The 15,601-nt window shown below is 48.7% G+C and overlaps 1 protein-coding gene across 1 annotated transcript in view; it reads left to right on the top strand.

Moving 5' to 3' along the window:
- The window catches only part of LOC126202727 (uncharacterized), an 81,161-nt gene that overhangs the window by 41,823 nt on the left and 23,737 nt on the right, over nucleotides 1–15,601 (top strand). The gene's annotated exons all lie outside the window — the stretch shown is intronic.

Below are 15,601 nucleotides of genomic sequence, written 5' to 3'. Positions count from 1 at the left end.
GGAGGTTGCTAGTGTTAGCACTAATACCTGCGTTTGCCAGTGCACTTGTGCTGCTGCGGTTGTTTTGAAACCTGCGGCTCTCCCCGCAACGTCAAACAAGGCCGTGGTTGCTGACATTGGGGTACTTCCTGCCTCTTCCCATATGGCGCCTTCTGCCCAGGCGAGTAAAGCTCCACCTGCTGACAAGGCTCTGCATTCTAAGCCCCCCAAGACAAAGACGCCGAAGCTGAAGGTTTTGCCACCTGAGGAGACTAGTCAGGGTCGGTCCGATGACGAGGCCATCGTACTGTCTGACATCTCCCGTGGGTCGTCATCGGAGCTGATGGACATTGATGTCGACCGGGGGCGATCTTCTCGCCCCAGGAATAAATCTCCGGCCAGTACGGGCTCTCCTCCAAAACACAGAGGCAGGGTGAAAGTTCAGCCACCCTGATCACTGGCTCCCATATTACAGTGGAACCTGAACGGGTTCAGGACGCATGTGGCCGAATTACAACTCCTTGTACAAGAGTGCCCTTTGTGCTTATGTCTCCAAGAGACACATTTTCGGGCCACTGATGCTCCTTCTTTACGGGGCTATACCGTATATCGGAAAGATGATCTGACAGGGGAAAGGGCAAAGGGTGGTGTTGCGGTGTTTGTCCGTGACATGCACCCCTCATCTGAGCTCCCTCTCGTTACAGACTTGCAAACAGTTGCAGTTTACCTTCTTGTGGGTCGGAGGCTCACAGTCTGTTCACTTTACTTACCACCTCAGGATGTGATACACTCTGAGGCTCTCACAGACCTTATTAGCCAACTCCCCTGCCCATTTCTTCTTCTGGGGGACTTCAATGCTCATAATGTCTTATGGGGCTCTTCGACTACTTGCCCCAGGGGTCGCATTCTGGAAAGCCTCATGATGTCTGAAGAACTGTGCATCCTCAACTCTGGTGCTCCCACTCATTTCTGTCCTGCTTCTGGGTCGTCATCAGCTATTGACCTTTCCTTTTGCTCTCCAGCACTCGTGGATTCTGCTCTGTGGGAGGTTGCTGCTGACCTCCATTCTAGTGACCACTTCCCCCTTTGGATTCGCCTCCTGGATGAGGCTAGGGCATTACCAGTGCCGCCCCGGTGGCACCTCTGCCGAGCTGACTGGACACTTTTCAGTCAACTGGCTGTTTTGGAACACCGTGCCAGCATCCACAAATGGGTAGACCATGTTACAGCCGTGATCTCCCATGCTGCTGAATTGTCAATCCCAAGGTCATCCGGTCATCCCGAGAGGCGTCCTGTCCCTTGGTGGACCACTGAGTGCCACTCAGCCATCCGAGCCCGCCGTGCAGCTCTGCGCCGCTTCAAGTGCCGTCCCTCAGCTGACAATCTTGCGGCCTTTCGGGTGGCAAGGGCCAAAGCGCGGCGAGTGATTAAAGAGAGCAAACGACGGTCATGGCAATCGTTCTTGAACTCCATCTCCCGCTCCACTAGTTCTACGAAAGTATGGGAAGCCATCAGGAGGATTCCCGGGAAACTCGGCCAGCTACCTGTCACGGCATTGCTGCATCAGGGATGTCTCCTCACCGTGCCGAGAGACATTGCCCAGACACTGACCATGCATTTTGCGGCATCTACCGCCACTATTAACTATGATCCAGATTTCTGCCGCTACTGCAGTGCCATCGAGAGGGGTCACTTGAACTTCCGGTCTCCAAATTCTGAACCCTACTACTGCCCCTTCACAATTGAGGAACTGGATTCGGCGCTGTCTGTGGCTCATGATACTGCGCCTGGTCATGATCAAATCCGGTACAGCATGCTGCAGCACTTGTTACTGCCTTCCAAGGAAGTTCTCCTTAATTGTTTTAATATGATATGGTTATCCGGCACGTACCCTGACTCGTGGAGGGAGGCGATTTTGATTCCCCTCCTCAAACCGGGGAAGGAGCAAACGCATCCCAGTAGTTATCGGAGTATTGCTTTGACGAGCTGTGTCGGGAAGACGTTGGAACGCATGGTCAACCGTCGCATGGTTTGGCTGCTCGAGACCAGGCAGCTCCTTAGCCCCTCTCAGTGTGGCTTTCGGAGATGTCGTGTCACTATCGACAACTTGACCCTGCTTGAGGCGGCCATCCAGCAGGCCTTCCTACGTAACCAGCATTGTCTAGGTGTATTCTTTGATATTAATAAGGCATATGACACTACTTGGCGCCGCCTTATCCTCAATCAACTCCATCAGTGGGGCTTTCGTGGCCGTCTCCCCATCTTCATTCGGTCCTTTCTTTCCCACCGCCTCTTTTGATATCAGGTTGGTACTGTGCTTTCTGATTTGTACATGCAGGAGAATGGTGTTCCTCAGGGAAGCGTTTTAAGTGTCACCCTCTTTGCCGTCGCCATTAACAGTATCACCTCCACTGTCCGGAGTCCTGCCCAATGCTCCTTGTTTGTGGACGATTTTGCTGTTTTCTGTTCTTCCTCCAGTCTTGTCACTGCTAGTCGGCAGTTGCAGCTTACGATAAAGCGGTTAGAGGCATGGACTGCGAAGACGGGTTTTACCTTTTCTGCAGACAAATGTGTGTGTGTGTTCATTTTAATCGTTCTCGACGTCTTTTTACCTCCCCTGAATTGCGTCTGAGGGACACCATTCTTCCTTTTAGAGACACTGTGAGGTTCCTGGGCCTCACTTTTGATTCCAAGTTGTCGTGGTTGCCTCACCTTAAAGACCTCAAGGTGCGGGCCCTGAAGGCACTGAATATTTTGAAGTGTCTGAGCCATCGGTCCTGGGGAGCAGATCGGGCGCGTCTGCTGCAGTTTTATAGGGCTTTCGTCCGATCGCGTCTTGACTATGGTTGCACTGTGTATGGGTCCGCAAGGCCTTCGTATCTGAAGATTCTTGACGCAGTACACCATGAGGGTATCAGGCTGGCCACTGGTGCCTTCCGTACCAGTCCCATCCCCAGCCTGTGTGCTGAGGCAGGGGAACCGCCACTCGCCATCCGGCGGAAACTCCTCATGGTACGACGGGTGTGTCAATTCCTTGCCTGTCCTACCTCCCCTGCGTACCCTACCGTTGCCCGACCACCTATGGAATGTCTCTTTTCCAGTCGTCCTAGGGCAACGAGACCATTTGGGATTCATGCCAAGCATTTGCTTGCGTCCCTTGGTGTGGAGCGTGTGGCCCCCCAACGACTGGGTTTTACTCGTCTCCCTCCCTGGTTGCTCCAGAGGCCCAGCGTCCTTTTAGACTTGTCGGAGTACTGGAGGAGCTGCACTCCTGCGTTTGTTTTTACCTCCTTATTTTCCGATATTTTACACCAGCATCCGGACCATGTACCAGTATTTACGGATGGCTCTAAACAGGGGGACTCTGTTGGTTGTGCTGTTGTTTTCCCTGATCGAGTCGTCAAGTTACGGCTTCCTGCGGCGTTTACCATCTTTGATGCCGAATTGTTTGCGATCCTGCGGGCATTGGAGCAGATGAGATGTGTTCCCAGTCGTAAGTTCCTCATCTGTTCTTACTCCCTGAGTGCCCTTCAGACCATTCAACACTTGTACCCAGCGGATACGGTCGTCCAGAACATCCATGATGCCCTACTCCACCTGCAACGGCAGGGGAAGGAGGTTTCCTTCTGCTGGGTGCTGGGGCACGTGGGTATTAGGGGAAACGAACTGGCGGATGTGGCTGCCAAAGATGCATGTTCCTTCCCTCACGTTGTTGAATGTGCCGTCCCCCTCCAAGCTGTTACCTCCCTCCTGCGTTTTCGTGTTATGCGTCAGTGGGAAGAGGAGTGGCTGGCAGTCGGTGACAATAAGCTGCGTCTGGTCAAGGCCACCACGCGGCCATGGCGTACGTCCTACCTGCCATGCAGGCGGGATGAGGTTCTCCTCACTCGCCTCCGCATTGGGCACAGTCCCTGCACACATGGTTTTTTACTCCGGCGGGAGGACCCCCCAATCTGCAGTGCTTGTGGCGTCCAGATTACTGTCCGCCACATTTTACTTGACTGTCTTTTATTCTCTGACCAGAGGGCGGTGGTTTCTTTGCCACCGGATTTGCCCTCTATTTTGCAAGACGACGCAACGTCTGTGGTTAAGGTTTTACGGTTTTGTGTCCTGTCCAATTTGTTGCCTCGGATTTTAGGGAGAGGGTTTTAATGTGCTGCTGGATGACTGGCTCACCCAGATTTTAGGTAAGAGGTCCGCCAGTCACAAATACCTCCTTGTTTCCCTTCGGTTTCTGTCCTCCCTTCCTTGTGTTGCCTTTCCTTTTTTAGTTCATTCCTTCTCCTCTTGTTTTGCCTCTGTATGTGAGGATTTGGGACTGCGTCAGGTCTGTGTCTTTTAGCTGTTCCCCTTGTTCGCTGTCCGTCTTAGTCCCTTCACTGCATGTGTTCCTGTTTTTATGCGTTTGGGCGCTGATGACCCCGCTGTTTAGCGCCCGTAAACCTCAAACACACACACACACACACACACACACACACACACACACACACACACACACACTGGCTTCAGAGGTCCGGCGTTCCAAAACGGACCCTGCGCGTGAGGACCTTCTTCGGGTCCAGCTCACCATCCCCGTGCCTCATCGGACTTCCCAGAAGGCCTCCAAGAAGAAGTCTCTATCCCCCTCTCCACCCCGGCACGTTTCGTCTGACGCTCCATCCGTGAGTTGCTGCTCCCGGCCGTCCTCAGTTTCGCCGGGACACTCTGCTGCCAGGCGCTCAGCTGGCCTCTCGTCGGCGAATGATGCTGCCCCTCCTACGCAACCCGGGAAAGCGGCCGCAGCTGGCGACAACTCGATGGAACAGGATCCGCCTCCCGCCAGTTGTAGCGTTGTTCCCTCGACACCTGGCCCTCCGCGGCCGTCGAGGTGACCGGCTCTTCACCCATTTCGTTCCCCCTTTTTTTCTGACTAGTGATGGCTTTGTTACATTGGAACATAAGAGGTATTTGATCTAATCGGGAGGAATTACAACTGCTCCTCCACCTGCACTGTCCGCTCGTCCTTGGTCTCCAGGAAACCAAGTTGCGCCAAACTGACCGTATTGCTTTTACCCACTATACCTCGGAGCGGTCTGACCTCACCCCTGTGGACGGTATTGCAGCTCATGGTGGGGTCATGTTGCTCGTTCGGGACGATGTCTATTAACGTCCCCTCCCATAGACCACCCCACTGCAAGCAATAGCTGTCGGTATTACTCTTTCTGCCTTTACTTTTTCCATTTGTACCGTCTACACTCCATCGTCATCTGCTGTTAGTCGGGCTGACATGATGCACCTGATTGTTCAGCTTCCTCCGCCGTTTTTATTGTTCGGCGACTTCAGTGCCCATCATCCCCTTTGGGGCTCTCTTGCATCCTGTCAGAGAGGCTCCCTCTTGGCAGATGTCTTCAACCTTCTCAATCTTGTCTGCCTCAATACTGGCGCCCCAACTTTCCTCTCGGACTCTACTCATACCTACTCCCACTTGGACCTCTCGATCTGTTCTACCACTCTTGCCCGTCGGTTCGAGTGATATGTCCTTTCTGACACCTATTCGAGCGACCACTTCCCCTGTGTCGTTAGTCTCCTACACCACACCCCATCCCCCCGTCCTTCGAGCTGGAACATACCGAAAGCTGACTGGGGACTTTACTCCTCCCTGGCGACCTCTCCGGACCACGATTTTCTCAGTTGTGACAGTCAGGTCGAATACCTCACGGCTGTTATCATCAATGCTGCCGAACGTTCCATTCCTCGTACTACCTCTTCTTCACGTCGCGTTTCCGTCCCCTGGTGGAATGAGGCTTGTAGAGACGCTATCCGTGCTCGACGATGTGCTTTACGCACCTTTCGCCGCCATCCTACGTTGGCGAATTGTATTGGATACAAACGACTCCGAGCGCAATGCCATAGAGTCATCAAAGACAGCAAAAAAGCTTGTTGGGCCTCTTTCACCAGCTCCTTTAACAGTTTTACTCCCTCTTCTGTCGTCTGGGGTGGCCTGCGCCGGCTGTCGGGCATTAAGGCCCATTCCTCGGTACCTGGCCTGACTTCAGGTAATGAGGTCCTTGTTGATCCTGTGGATGTCTCCAACGACTTCGGCCGCTTTTTCGCGGAGGTTTCAAGCTCCGCCCATTACCACCCTGCCTTCCTTCCCAGGAAAGAGGCAGAAGAGGCTCGGCGACCTTCCTTCCACTCGCTGAATCTGGAAACTTATAATGCCCGCTTTACTATGCAGGAACTCGAACGTGCACTTGCACTGTCCCAGTCCTCTGCTCCGGGGCCAGATGCCATTCACGTTCAGATGCTGGCCCACCTTTCTCCTGCAGGCAAAAGCTTCCTTCTTCGTACCTACAATCGCGTCTGGACCGAAGGTCAAGTCCCCATGCGTTGGCGTGACGCCGTCGTTGTTCCTATACCCAAACCCGGGAAGGATAGACACCTTCCTTCTAGTTACCACCCCATTTCTCTTACAAGCTGTGTCTGTAAGGTGATGGAGCGCATGGTTAACGCTCGGTTAGTTTGGATTCTTGAATCTCGACGGCTACTTACCAATGTTCAATGCGGTTTTCGTCGCCGCCGCTCCGCTGTAGACCACCTTGTGAACTTGTCGACATTCATCATGAACAACTATTTGCGAAAGTGCCAAACGGTCGCCTTGTTCTTCGATTTGGAGAAGGCTTATGATACCTGTTGGAGAGGAGGTATCCTGCGCACTATGCACAGGTGGGGCCTATGCAGTCGCCTGCCCCTTTTTATTGATTCCTTTTTAACGGATCGAAAGTTTAGGGTATGTGTGGGTTCCGTATTGTCCGACGTCTTCCTCCAGGAGAACGGAGTGCCTCAGGGCTCCGTCTTGAGCGTAGCCCTTTTTGCCATAGCGATCAATCCAATTATGGATTGCATTCCACCTAATGTCTCACGCTCTCTTTTTGTCGATGACTTCGCGATCTACTGCAGTGCCCAGCGAACATGCCTCCTGGAGCTCTGCCTTCAGCGTTGTCTAGACAGCCTATACTCGTGGAGTGTGGCAAATGGCTTCCGGTTCTCTGAAGAGAAGACAGTTTGCATCAACTTTTGGCGATGTAAAGCGTTCCTTCCGCCATCCTTACATCTCGGTCCCGTTGTTCTCCCATTCGTGGAAAGAACTAAGTTTCTAGGGCTCACACTGAACAGGAAACTTTGTTGGTCTCTGCACGTCTCTTATTTGGCTGCCCGTTGTACACGTTCCCTTAATGTCCTCAGAGTTCTTAGTGGTTCATCTTGGGGAGCGGATCGCACTGTCCTGCTTCGCTTGTATCGGTCCATAGTCCGATCAAAGCTGGATTATGGGAGCCTCGTCTTCTCGGCCATCCCTCTTACGCCGTCTCAACTCCATCCACCATAGGGGGTTACGTCTTGCGACCGGAGCTTTCTACACTAGTCCCGTTGAGAGTCTTTATGCTGAAGCTGCCGAATTACCATTGACCTACCAGCGCGACGTACTGCTTTGTCGGTATGCCTGCCGGCTGTTGTCAATGCCCGACCACCCCTCTTATCAGTCCTTCTTCGCCGATTCTCTCGACCGTCAGTATGGGTTGTATGTGTCTGCCCTGCTGCCCCCTGGAGTCCGCTTTCGTCGCCTGCTTCGACAATTGTATTTTGCCCTCCCTACCACCTTCAGAGAGGTTGAGAGCCCGACACCACCTTGGCTCCAGGCTCCGGTTCATGTTTATCTCGACCTCAGCTCACTCCCGAAGGAGGGTACTCCGGCTGCAGTGTATTGCTCACGGTTTGTCGAACTTTGTGCGCGACTCTCCAGTAACACATTTATTTACACTGATGGCTCCAAAACTGACGATGGTGTCGGCTGTGCCTTTGTCGTCGGGGCCGCCACCTTTAAATACCGGCACCTCGACCAGTGTTCCAGCTTTACGGCTGAGCTTTTTGCTTTCCATCAGGCCGTTCAGTATGCCCGCCCCCACCGCCATTCATCATATGTACTCTGCTCTGATTCACTCAGTGCTCTTCAGAGCCTTGGAGCTCCATATCCGGTCCATCCCTTGATTCAACGGATACAGCAGTCCCTCCATTCTTTCACTGATAATGGTTTTCCTGTCAGCTTTCTGTGGGTTCCCGGACATGTAGGAGTGCCTGGGAATGAGGCTGCAGATGCTGCAGCCAAGGCTGCAGTCCTCCTGCCTCGGCCAGCCTCCCATTGTGTCCCGTCATCTGACGTTAGTGGGGTTGTTTGTAAGAGGCTTGTGTCCTTGTGGTGGGATACTTGGTCCTCACTTCAAGGAAACAAGCTCCGGGCAGTAAAACCATTCCCAACTGCTTGGACAACCTGCTCCCGACCATCTTGGCGAGAAGAGGTCCTTCTGACCAGGTTGCGGATTGGGCATTGCCGGTTTAGCCACCGCTACCTGCTCTCCGGTGACGCAGCCCCGCAGTGCCCTTGTGGTCAGGCATTAACAGTGCGCCATGTTTTATTGTCGTGTCCCCGTTTTAGTCAATCTCGTGTTGTCCTGTCTCTGCCATCTACTTTACAGGATATTTTAGTGGATGACGCTCGAGCAGCTGCTCGTGTTCTCCGTTTCATTACTTTGACTGGATGGCCCAAAGACATCTAACTCTTTTACTTATTTTATCTGCATCTTTGTACGAACTTTCTGGTGTGCCCCCCCCCCCCCCCCCCCCTCACTCTGATTGAGTTTTACTAGATTCTATGTGCTCTAACAGTTGTGACTGGGCGCTAATGACCTCAGTAGTTGAGCGCTGTTAAAGCAAAAAAAAAAAAAAAATAAATAAGTAAAGTAACATACTTTAAAGAATGAGACCAGCTAATTGTTATCAGTCACGATTTGTTTCAGAGGTTTAAACCTCTGTCATCAGGTGGATTTGTTTGTATTACAATGATGTGGGTGTCGTGTAGGACTTTGTGGTTGCGCGTGGTACTGTTCCAATTGTGAGAGGTTCCTCTTTTTGTAGTGTTGCGTCACATACATGACCACACTTTGTGAACACAGAAAGGGGCTATGAGACTGGAACAGTAAACTTGTTGTTTCCTTATACATCAGTAACAGTAGAGTTTAACCAAAAAATTGTCACATATCAAGCTAATTTTAAAATCAAAACTCTTATTCCTTTGGACTGAACATTTTGGTGAAAGGCTATTAATTCTTTTACACTTCTCATATTAAGGACTTCTTCCTCTTGCTTTCTTTGGCTAAGAGAAAGAAGAAGGTGGCAGTTTCCTTCTAAACAGAACTCTCGACTGTGCTTCTCCTATTGTAGATCTCTTTCTGGTGCGGATTAAAGAAGAAACTAGGGGCAACAGAAAACTTCGTGAATAGTTTGGAAACACAAGAGCTATTAAAATATAACTTTAACAAGATATATTTTGAGCAATTAATCACAAAGGATCACCACCTGCTTTACACTAGAGAAGTCAGTTGAAATGATGGCAATTAAACAATTTGTGGACACAAAAATAATTATTTCAACTTTGGTAGAAAAAGAATCAAATTGGCACGCCCTCAACAGTGTACACAAGAGGAATGGAATTTGGAATCAGAGTTGCAAAATCGTTAGAGTAACCATGAGACCTGCAGCTGATAACAGCAGCAATTAATTCATTCGTAAGTGGTTAGTGCCTGAAAATCCCCAAGGAAAGAGAAGCTGCTTTATAGGGGAAGAAATGCAAGACTTCAGTTAACTTGAGTGATGCCTCAGTCAATCCCTGTTATGCATGCTGCAAGTGTTCAGGATGATAGGAAGCTGTTGCAGCTGAACGACCTTTGACTCAGCATCGCTTGGGGCGGCACCAGTTACGGACACGGCAGCAACAAGCTGTCACAGCAGCAGCCACGTTACGTCGTGCCCGTACTGCTTCGTCCGACACGAGCGTGCTGTGTGTTCTAAGTGTCGGGCTGTTAGCGTCGAGTGCCAAAAGAAAGGCCACATTGTATGGGTGTGTAACTCCTCTTTAAACATGGTGGACACAGTACCACTGATGGACATAAACTGTATCTCTACAGTGACTGTCTCTCCACACAAATTGTTTATTGACTTGGGTGTGTTAAATAACTGCTAAAAATGCAACTGGTCACTGGAACTGCAGTAAACACAAAAAAGTATGTGAACTTCGTCTCCCCTCCCCTCACACAGGTTTCACGGAACACGGTTAGCTACATTAAACAGCAGATTAAAATTGTAGGTCAGTTCTCCACTCCTGTATCTTACAAATCTGTTGTTTGCCATCTCACCTTCCTTTCTGTAGATCATTCCCTCACCGCAGACCTGTTCGAGATCGACACATTTCCCTATTGTCGATGAGGTAAATTTAGTGTCAGGTCGAGTTCGGTACCGGCAACTGCAGGAGTTTTCGTTGCCGTTTTCCCCTGGGCTCGATTGTGCTATTGGTTTTCGGGCTCACATTTCCACGAAAGAGTCTGCCCGTCCTCGTTTCTTTTGCACGCAGCCGGTGCCTGTAGCATTGCGCAACTCTGTCAGGTCCAAGTTAGACCATTTGATGTTGCATGATGTCATTTGGTCTATTTCTTCCAGTGAAGGGCTACACCACTGTTCATCATTAAGATTTGACAGGTAAGCTTTGCCTCTGCGGTGACTTCGATCTCGCGATTAATGCACAGTCCGTAATAGACACGTACCCTTTTCCCTGCCCTGAAGTGTTGCTCGCAAAATTATCGGGTGGCCACTACTTCTCCGAGACTGATTTGTTGGAAGCTTACCTCCAGCTCCCCTCGAATGAGGCCACTGGGCACTTTCTCACTGTCAACACACCTTTCGGCCTATTGCAGTAACAATACTTTCATTCTAGTGTTACTAGCATGCCCAAGATTTTTCAGTGTGTTTTTTTTTAGAACAGCTGACAGCCTCTGTGCCCGCCTGCACCAATTACCTCGATGATATCATTGTTTTGAGTTCTTCCACTGAAGACTATCTTAGCAATCTCCAATGGTTGTTTTCTGTTTTGTAGTCTGTAGGTCTCAAGGGCAATCTTGCAAAATCTGTTTTTTTCCCAGCCATAAATTGAGTACCTAGGTTTTGAGGTTTCTTGCACAGGGGTCAGTCCGTTGCATCCCTCTGTTGTTGCAACTGTGGCATTGTCTCAGCCAACCTCCATTACAGAACTTCAGGCATTTCTAGCCAAAGCTGCACGCCACCATAAATTTTTACCGGACTCGTCCACAGTTGTTCAGCCTCTGCACGCCCTTTTGCATAAAAATATTGCTATTTTCTGGCACCTAGCTTGTGACTGAGTGTTTGATTTGCTTAATTCTAAGCTTCGATCTGCCCCGTGTCTGTCCACTTTTCAATTGGGCCAGCATCTTGTGTTGGCTTACAGATGCTTCTAAGTGTGGTTTTGGAATGATGTCGGTGCACAAATACGTGGACAGGTTTGAACGACCCAATGCTTAAACTTCCAAAACTTAAACTTCCACTCAGTAGCGCTATTCTCAGATTGAAAGGAGGCTTTAGCAATTGTGTTTACCCTCAATAAATTTTATGTCATCTTCTGTGTTTCTGAGTTCCATTTAATCACAGATAACAAGCTGTCGGTTGCTCTAGGCTTCCGTGTCAGACAAGTCAGCACATCATTTGTAGCAGTGGGCTGCCATTATCGTTGTCAGATCCATTACCAGCTGCCAACGCAACACGCCAACTCGGGTCCCTTATCTTGCATTCCAATTGGGCCAGACCTGGAGTTCAATCAGGCCAAGTTGCTTTGTTTCTAGTTAGATATTGAGAACCGGAATGTGGTCGATGGTTTAGAGTCACTAGTGCCACAATAGCATCGGCCGTCGTCACAGATCCCAGTGGAGTCCTCTCTTTTGTGCAGCACTAGTGGCTGGAAAAACCCCTGAGCCTTGCCTCGGATTGCTTGCATAATTGCATCCGTGTACCGTGGTTACCGATAATTGCACCCAGTTTGCTTCTTGACAGTTTGCGTCTTTTCATCAAGCAAAAGTTGTTTGCCATCTCACATCTCCCCCTGTCTCATCCTGAATCTATTGGTGAGGCCAAATGCACGGTTTAAACTCAGATGCAGAAGTACGTATCGGGCAGGTCTCCTGAATCTGCTTTAGACTGTTTTTTTGAGTTTGTACCATTTCACTCCAATGGGGACGAGAGCGTGATGGAGCTGCTACACGGACGCTAACCACGAACTGTCCTCTGCGACAATTCTGGCTGAATGTGCCTATCTGCGCTCGTAGTTTCAGCCACGGGCCAAACTGGGATTCTGCAGTCATCGAACATTGCCAGAACTGGTGCTCCACACTCCTGATGGGTGCCATTCCTGTCACTTTGACCAGTTTGAGCTGCACATGGCGGGGTCTGATAGAGGCCACCTCAGTCAGGCTCTGGTGCACTCTCATGAGCTGCCAAAGAAATAGTTATTTAAGCAATAGCTGAGTGCTTGGTCTGCCCTATAACATGTATTACTGTTGTTCATTCAATGTGTTCAGTGTTAAGCCCAACCTGTACTTCATTATATCTTACGTTGGCTCTGTTAAGTACTGCGTTCCATAAATCGTGTTTGTTCTTGCTATAACAGACCTCAGAACAGCCCTCGCAGGAAACTCTGACTAATCAGCAAGAGGGCCTAAGTGAACTGTCAGTCCCAGATCTAGAAATTGGTTCTCTCTTGCACCACATAATATAACATGCATCAGCCAATGAAAACCATAGTTTCACTAACCAGCAGGGACTGAGTGAAGATTCCCCAGAAGGAGTTCTGGGGTAGGGGTTTCTGAAGTGCATTTGTTGCAATATTTCTGGCTTAGCAAGACAGTGCCATGAGAGCAAACATAGCAGACAGTTTCACTGTGGACAGCCAAAATTGCCCGTCGATGGCTTTTAATGAGGGCCGGGTCTCAGCTTGACCACCCGAGATACCGGATGCTATTCTCTGTAAGTTTGCCTGAATGGCTTAGAGTCTGTCTCCCATTGACCAGATGTGGCCATCGGATAACCTCTGGGCCATCTTTCGCTGCAGAGTAGTCTTCTCAGGAACCCAGGTACGAGGGTAATGAAACATTTTTTTTCCTGAAAGCAGGTTGCTTTTATTCAGGATTCTAGTACACCTCGCTATTTCCCACTCTTTTTGTTACAAACCCTGTTTTTCAATATGATTTTTGTTCAATGTGACAGTCTTACACAGCTTCATAGGAAGGTCCTATATGACTGTATGTACTGCTCTCCAGAGAGTGGATCCTTCACTGGGCCAAACAGATTGACGTTGAAACAGGCGAGATGTCGGCTTGGGGGGGGGGGGGAGGGGGGGCTGAGGGAGAACAGTCCAGGCAAGTTTTGTGAGCTGCTCTAAGGTGCACAGTCTTGGTTTTTGTGCTGAAGAACACACTGAAGTCATTTCTCCAGTTTCGTCAGGGTAACACAATACACTCCAGTGCAGCTCATTGCATCATGAAGGAGGGCATCAAACAGAACAGCCCCTTCATAGACCCAGGAGAATGTTGCCATGACTTTACCAGGTGAGAGTGTGGCTTTGAACTCTTTCTGTGGAGGAGAGGTGGTGTGGCACCACTCCACGGGCTGCCGTTTTGTTTCTGGTTAAAAGTAATGAACACACGTTTCATTGCCTGTGACAGTGTTCAACAAAATCTTGTCACGATCAGCCTCGTAACATGCAAGCACTTCTGCACAGAAAGTCCTTTGTTGCTCTTTATGGTCTCTTGTTGGGCAGTGTGGAATACAGTGGGCGCAGACCTTTGAGTAGCCCCAACTTGTGGGCAGGTGTGTCAGCAATACCTACAAAGACGTCCAGTTGAGCAGCGAGGTGTCTGACTTTCATTGATCACCCCAAAAGACTCACCATGTGTTTGTTCACTGCCAGGTCTCTGTAGACATTCTGCAAGCACCTACGAATATATGCGATACTCTGGGTCTCCGCCAAAAGGAATTCAATGACAGCTCTCTGCTTGGAATGCACCTCCATTACAGATGCCATTTTGAATGCTATGTATAGTGCTGCCACGTGTTGGAACTTCATGAATACTATAGTTGCTGAAGTGATAATATTCTATGGTGTCCCACAAAAAAATTCTGCACTTTTTTCAATTGAAATTGGCCAATAAAAACCCCACTTTTACACTTTTCAAGAGACTTCAAAAAATGGTGTAAAATGCAGGGAAACCATAAAATGATGGAAATAACATTTTAAGCTGTAAATGTTCTGTATAGGATACCCCCTTGAATTTTCGCACTTTGTATATGTCCACATAATAGGCATCAAAATACTCATGTCAGGGACTTGTATATTACCTAATGATGGTTCATTATCTAATCAAAACTGCTGACATAATGGGAACTGATAATTGGGAAGCAGAAATGATTGATTCAATTTCATACGTTGTTATCGATGCTTTTGGAACACCTGCAGCTGTCGTTCATTATTAAGTAATGAAACACTGAATCAGTTACATATTTTTTCATGCTTAGCGCAGTGATTTTGAGAATTTTTTCTCGATATCGAGTGCAAATGTTTACATAAGTATATTGTGTGCTGTTTGCATGTGTGTTGTTCTGCATCTCTTGAACTGTAGTCATCTTTTTGAGGTTATCCGGTACTGTGCTGCTGCAGTTAAAACACACACACACACAAACAAACTATTACTCGTTGGTTTTTTGGGTAACATCACAAAAAATATGTATGTAAATATTGCACTTAACAGAGAGAATAAATCCTTGAAACACGTTTTGCTCAGCATGAGAATATACGTAATTTGTTCTGTGTTTAAACCAAAAACATTTGAGAAATGCAAACTGAATGAAGCTATCACCTAGTGCTACAAGCAGCCAAAAGACAAAACACACAAAATATGGTTCGTCAGAGGTGTAATGATGATTACAACAATCATAAAACTGTGCACGTGCTGTAGAGATAGTATTGAAATGGTTGTGATTGGTCATAATACCATTATTTGTAAGAATCTATTTACTCCTATCAGCCACCATGCAGAGTAGAGATGGCAGCAACAGGGCATACAGCACGAATTGTTCCAACTTTTACACGTTTACCAGTTTAAATGCGCTAAGTAGAGCATGCTGGTGTCAAGAAACGTAACCACGTAATGTGTGTAAACACTACTTGACAGCCAACATCATGCCAGTGTCATTTTATGTCAGGTTTTTTCCCCGGGAACAATATTTTCATAAAGCGTAAATTGTGGGAAAATTATAAATATGTTGACGCAAAATCGGATGTAAATTAACGTTGTGGACATAGGAACTTTGACGGGAGTGACAAAAAAATATCGTAAACGGCAGGAAAACATTAATTCTGGGAATGTAAAAGTGGGGTTACACTGTAATTTCATTACTCATTGGATGCCCCATGTACTACGAAAAATGAGGCTTGACTAACATGTCACTCTGCAGAGTGTAGGAAGGTTAGAGGGTATCCCGCATGCCAAGCCGAGATGTAAACAGAGAATTCTGTATGTCACAAGAAACGGGACTGCACGGTGGATGATTAAACAGTGACAGGCCCAACACTTCCAGAACAGTTGTGTGCCAATGCACATGTGGCTGACCATTGTCACAAGTCATCACACCTTCTAATACTTCCCACCTTTACTTCAACTAAAGTGCATTACTTTGTAAAAATGAACTTATA

Source organism: Schistocerca nitens, chromosome 1 (genome assembly GCF_023898315.1).
Source record: "Schistocerca nitens isolate TAMUIC-IGC-003100 chromosome 1, iqSchNite1.1, whole genome shotgun sequence".
NCBI classification, from domain to species: Eukaryota; Metazoa; Arthropoda; class Insecta; order Orthoptera; family Acrididae; genus Schistocerca; species Schistocerca nitens.
Note: the sequence above shows the minus strand (reverse complement) of the source record. Positions and strands in the feature narration are given on the sequence as shown.